General features: G+C 51.2%; 1 long non-coding RNA gene across 1 annotated transcript; it reads right to left on the minus strand.

Annotated features, from left to right (window-relative positions):
• Nucleotides 1–331: 331 nt before the first annotated feature.
• On the minus strand, nucleotides 332–1473 carry LOC134739369 (uncharacterized). Its single transcript, XR_010125966.1, has 3 exons — nucleotides 1352–1473; nucleotides 767–892; nucleotides 332–538 (listed from the first exon to the last, which is right to left on the minus strand). It is a non-coding gene; the product is annotated as an uncharacterized LOC134739369 (long non-coding RNA).
• Nucleotides 1474–6282: the final 4809 nt, after the last annotated feature.

A 6282-nucleotide genomic window follows, 5' to 3' on the forward strand; every position in this document is an offset into this window, starting at 1 on the left:
GTGGTGTCTCACTACCAGCCACCAGCCCAGGCTGGTTTTGAACTCCTGGGCTCCAGTGATTCTCTCACTTCAGCCTCTCAAAGTGCTGGGATTACAGGCATGAGCCACCACACCTGGCCCCAGGGTTATTTTATAGGACAAACTCCACCACGTGACTCTCCTGAATCCTTCTGGGCAGCCCTCACTGTAACATCACAGAAGATGGACATGGCCTCCAAAGCCCCCTCGGTCAGGTTCCTGCCTCACCCCCTCCAGGGCCCCACACCCACCCTGCTCTGGCAGCACTCCAAAAGTGCTCTGAGCCTTTGCACTGGCTCTCTATCCTCCTCAGATTATCCTTCCCCACCTGGTCTGCCTGGCAAACACCTCTTCTTCATCTCTCAACACTTCCTTGAGCATCGTGGTTTGAGGGTCTTTTCAAGAGCAGCTTCTTTCTTCCTTCCTCTGGGTCCTGCTGTGTCCACCACATACATCTGTCACAGGACACCTTACAGCTTTTCTGTGTTCACTGTGCACCTCCTGCAGTCGACAGTGGGTCCTGGGAGGACAGGCGCCAGGCCACTGTAGGGGTCTTGTACCCTAGGCATCCTGCAGGCTGGCCCAGGCTAACTGCTTAGTGCTTGGGAAGGGCCCTGCCCTTCTGCCAACCCCCAGCCCAGGCCAGCCTTGTTCAATGAGCCTGCCCCCACCCAATCTCCATGCCACCCATGTTAGGCTCCTCAGGGATGATCCAAACCACACTTAATATTTGCTGAAACCAAAATACCTTCTGTCTAGATCTGATGGTTGCGAAGTTCTGGATAACATAATCTAGCCTGTTCTTTTCTCATACTTGTTTGGTGGCACTGGTTTGCTGATGTCTTGAGCATCTGTGAAACAGTCTCACAGAGGCCTGGGGAGAAAGCAAACAGACGTAGAAATCTTATGGAGATTGCTACTCATTTCAGTGAACCCAAGGCCGTGTTCTCAGCAAAGCATGCTGGGAAACACTGGGCTAGGCATGTGTGGTGAACATGGGTCCTCGGACTCTCAGCTCCTCAAAGGAGATGTACTCAAATTCATGGTGACAGTATTCAGATCGTCCAGGGTAAGGGCTTTCCGAATTAAGAGAAGCCCTCAGTACAGACCTCTTGCACCACTAAATACCTCACTCGGAAATTGCAGCATAATGGTTTTGCATGGCTATAAAAGGACCTGGAGTAAGCCGTGTTGGCCAGGCCTCATGCCCAAATTCCTGGGGCATTTTCCTCATCCTACAGCCCTGCACTATTGGGGCTTTGTAGTAATGTCTGGGCGGCACCCACACGCGGGCCCCCTGTCGCCATGAAATGATGGCCCATTGGTGCCCTACCTGGCTGTGTGCACTGCGATGACAGGTCCTGAGGAACACGGATGGTGGTGGTGAGAGAGGAGGAGGCAGCGCGAATCTCAAGCCTCTTTCTGACTTGGGCAGCTGGCTGGGTGGGAGTCTCTTTCACAGAGGCAGGAAACACAGGAGGCAAGCCAGGGTTGGGGTGGAAATGTAATCAGCGTCCTAGGGCTGCCATGACAAAGCCCCACAGACCGGCGGCTTAGACCCCAGACTTCTTTTTTTTTTTGGAGACTGAGTTTTGCTTTTATCGCCCAGGCTGGAATGCAGTGGTGCGATCTCAGCTCACTGCAACCTCCACCTTCTGGGTTCAAGTGATTCTCCTGCCTCAGCCTCCTGAGTAGCTGGGACTACGGGCATGCACCATCACACCAGCTAATTATTGTATTTTTAGTAGAGATGACATTTCACCATGTTGGCCAGGTGTCGAACTCCTGACCTCAGGTGATCCACCCGCCTTGGCCTCCCAAAGTGTTGGAATTACAGGTGTGAGCCACCGCACCCAGCTTAGATCCTGGGCTTCTTGCCTCATAGTTCTGGAGGCTGGAAGTCTGAGACAAAGGTGTCAGCAGTGCTGGTTTCTTCAGAGGTCCCCTGCCTTGCCCTGTAGATGCCTCCTCCTCCTATGTCTTTACGTGGGCATCCCTCTGTGTGTGTCTGTGTCCTAATCTCTGCTTAAAAGAATAATAAGGTGGGCTGGGCGCAGTGGCTCACGCCTGTAATCCCAGTACTTTGGGAGGCCGTGGCGGGCAGATCACGAGGTCAGGAGTTTGAGACCAGCCTGGCCAACATGGTCAAACCCTGTCTCTACTAAACATACAAAAATTAGCTGGGCCTGGTGGTGGGTGCCTGTAATCTCAGCTACTCGGGAGGCTGAGGCAGGAGAATTGTTTGAACCCAGGAGGTGGGGGTTGCGGTGAGCCGAGATTGCACCATTACACTCCAGCCTGGATGACAGGGCAAGACTCCATCTCCAAAAAAAAAAAAAAAAAAAAGAATAAGGCAACTTCAGCCCTCATCTGTTAAATGGGAAGACAACCAGTCACATTCTTATAAGAACTCACCCTAATAGACTCATTTTACCCTAATGACACCATTGAACACCCTGTCTCCATGTGCGGCCACATTCTGAGGTTCTGGTGATGACAGACTTCAACATGTGGATTTCTCGGGGACATGATTCCGCCTGGAACAGCATGTGTGCAGTTCTGAACAGGCCAAGTTCTGAGAACCTCTGAGATGTCCAAGAGGTGGCGTTGGAGGTATGTGTCTAGGTTCAGAGGGAGGGCAGGGCTGGGGCTGGGAAAATGATGGTGCCTAGAGCCACAGAGTTGAGCCAGGACTAAACACACAGGAAACCCACAGGGAAAAGGGGGATGGCAGCTGTGACTGATGGGACACAGGAGACCCAGGGGACAGTGGAGTCACAGGAGGGACCCACGGAAGGGACTGCTTCAAGGAAGAGGAAGTGTGGCCATGCTGAATTGGTTTTGTTGGGGCAGGCCTCTTTCCCCCAGCCCTCATTGTATTTCATGTCTTCCCCAAGATGGCGGGCATCTGGAGACAGGAACTTGGTTTTATCCAAGTCCCCAGCACCCACCCCAGGGGCTTGGCTCAGGAAAGGAATAAAAATTGAAATATAAAAATATCCATAGGCCAGGTGTGGTGGCTCACACCTTATAATCCCAGCACTTTGGGAGGCCGAGGCGGGTAGATCACCTGAGGTCAGGAGTTCAAGACCAGCCTGGCCAAGATGGTGAAATCCTGTCTCTACTAAAAATACAAAAAATTAGCCAGGCATGGTGGCGGGCGCCTGTAATCCTAGCTACTCCGGAAGCTGAGGCAGGAGAATTGCTTGAACCCAGGAGGCGGAGGTTGCAGTGAGCCGAGATCACGCCACTGCACTCCAGCCTGAGCAACAAGAGTGAAACTCCATCTAAAAAACAAAAAATTCATTTACAGTTTTCTTTAATCAGGTATGAATTTCTACTTTAATAAAATCAGCCTCCCTTCTGAGAGTTAAAGATGGGTAGACATAGACTTTGATCATAAGAGGCGTACACCCTGCCCAGCAAATGGTTCTGAGCTAAAGTGAAACACTCAGACAGGCTGTTCTACTTGGAAGGTTAAAAAAAAAAAAAAGACAAAAAGAAAAAGACCCAACCCAGCCTGTGCTCACTGTGTCTTTCTTTGGCTTTTAAACACTGATTGGTCGAAGTGAATGATGTTTTCCAGATGCTCCCATCTCCTCCAGCCTGGAGTCCAGCTGGCCAGCTGGGCCCCCACTGCAGGCCTCTCCTTCAGTCCAGCCTCCTGCGCAGCCAGGCGGCCTTCCCTGGGCCCAGCTTCCATCCCTCCTCCCTTCAGCGGTGTGGCTGCGGCCTCACTTCCTGAGTAGAGGAGGCCTGGGCCCATGGTCCCCGTGGACCCTTCTGGCTCTAACATTCTACAGCTGTGTGCTTCCCGGGCTTATGGTGCCTCAGAATCAAAGTCAGGCATTCGAGGACCCCAAGGGGGTTAGCAGTCATGACGCCTTTTATTTGAAAAGTGCTTCATAATCCTCAGGGACACCCCCTCCACATCTGTCCCAAGCTGCCTGCCTGGCCCCACCTCCTTGAGCATGGGTCCTGGTCCCACTGCCTTGATAAACCCACTCCTGGTGACATGCACCCCATGCTTGCTCTGCCTCTGAGCTGCTATCCTGGGACTCCTCCACCCCTTGGCATTCATCGCACACTGGCTTGAATCAATAGATAGCTTTCTTCTCTTAGAATAAATATCTTTCTGGCTGGGTGCAGTGGCTCATGCCTGTAATCCCAACACTTTGGGAGGCCAAGGAGGATGGGTTACATGAGGTCAGGAGTTCGAGAGAGACCAGCCTGTCCAACACGGTGAAACTCAGTCTCTACCAAAAATAGAAAAATTAGCTGGGTGTGGCAATGCACACCTGTAATCCCAGCTACTCGGGAGGCTGAAGCACGCGAATCACTTGAACCTGGGAGATGGAAGCTGCGATGAGCCGAGATCGCACCACTGTACTCCAGCCTGGGTGACAGAGAAGAATTATGCATTCAGAGGAAGTTGCAAAAAAATAGCACAGAGACTTCTGTTTCTGGAAAGATAGAGAATATATACTTTTCCCTATTTCTCCCGCTAGGTACGATCCCAAACCCCAGACATTAAATATGAAACAAACATAAGAATATTCTGAGAGAAGGCTGGGTGAAGTGGCTCATGCCTATAATCCCAGCACTTTGGGAGGCCGAGGTGGGTGGATCATTTGAGGTCAGGAGTTCGAGACCAACCTGGCCAACATGGTGAAATCCTGTCTTTACTAAAAATACCAAAAAATTATCCAGGCATGGTAGCGCATGCCTGTAATCTCAGCTCCTTAGGAGGCTGAAGCAAGAGAATCGCTTGAACCCAGAAGGCGGAGGTTGCAGTGAGCTGAGATCATGCCACTGCACTCCAGCATGGGTGACAGACGGAGACTCCATCTAAAAAAAAAAAAAAAAAAGAAAATTCTAAGAAGGCAAATTGACTAGGGACCACAGGACCCAGGGAGCCAGCATGGTGGTGGGCTCTCTGGGTCTTCCTTCTGCCTTGTATACATATTATAAAGTTGGAGCTAGGGGAGCTGGCATCTAGAAATGCCAAGAGGCCCAGACAAAAACAAGTCCCACCAAAAGCCTGTTCTCTCTCACCAAAGGACTAGCAGACGGGCAGTCTAGCAAGACAGAAAACTTAGACAATAACTGCTCTAACTAAACACCACAGAAAGAAAACATCACCCCACCCACACCCATGAGAGGTGGTAATGAGGTGCCCCACCATCCTCAGTGAGCTGGAACTGGAGAAGGTCAGGTGGAGAGCCAGGTCTTTCATCCCTGCCAGCTAGTGATGAGGCTCCCCCCACTCATGGTGTCAGTGGGGACACACAGAAAGTCTGGGCTTCCACCCCCACCTGGCATTAGCAAGGCATCCCTCCTCATCTGCAATGGGGCGGTACCCTAGGAGGCCTAGCAGAGAGCCAGGACTTTTTACCATGGCCCAGCGGTAACGAGGCCACTCCTTCGCACCATCCCAAGGCTTCAGATGGGAAGAAGTGATAAGGCATTTTCATTTCACCCACCAGGAAAGTATCAGTGGAGGTTAGCAGGGAGCCTGAACTCCCTCCCTGATCCAGCAGCAATGAGGAGTGCAGCACCCTCAACATTCAGGTGTCAACAAAGGCTAAGTGAGAAACTTGGATTTCTGCCGCCATCTGGCAGTAATAAGGCAGTGCCCCTTGGTTCCCCTGCCTGAACAGTGTCAGAGAAAGTCAGCTGAAACAGAAGGTTTAAATAATATCCACAATCTTGTTTGTTTTGTTTTGTTTTGAAACAGAGTCTCACTTTGTTGCCCAAGCTGGAGTGCAACAGCATGATCTCAGCTCATTGCAACCTCCACCTCCCCGATTCAAGCGATTCTCCTGCCTCAGCCTCCTGAGGAGCTGGGATTATAGGTATGGGCCACCACGCCCAGCTAATTTTGTATTTTTAGTAGAGACAGGGTTTTACCATGTTGGCCAGGCTGGTTTCAAACTCCTGATCTCAGGAGATCCGCCCACCTCAGCCACCCAAAGTGCTGGGATTACAGGTGTGAGCCACCACACCTGGCCTGGAATCTCGTATGTTATGTAAGAATATCCAGGTTATCGCTAACACAGTGAAACCCTGTCTCTACTAAAAATACAAAAAGAAATTAGCTGGGCATGGTGGTGAGCACCTATAGTCTCAGCTACTCAGGAGGCTGAGGTAGGAGAATGGTGTGAACCCAGGAGGCAGAGCTTGCAGTGAGCCAAGATTGCACCACTGCACTCCAGCCTGGGCAACAGAGCTAGACTCCATCTCAAAAAAAAAAAAAAAAAAAAA

Source organism: Pongo pygmaeus, chromosome 23 (genome assembly GCF_028885625.2).
Source record: "Pongo pygmaeus isolate AG05252 chromosome 23, NHGRI_mPonPyg2-v2.0_pri, whole genome shotgun sequence".
Classification (NCBI taxonomy): domain Eukaryota; kingdom Metazoa; phylum Chordata; class Mammalia; order Primates; family Hominidae; genus Pongo; species Pongo pygmaeus.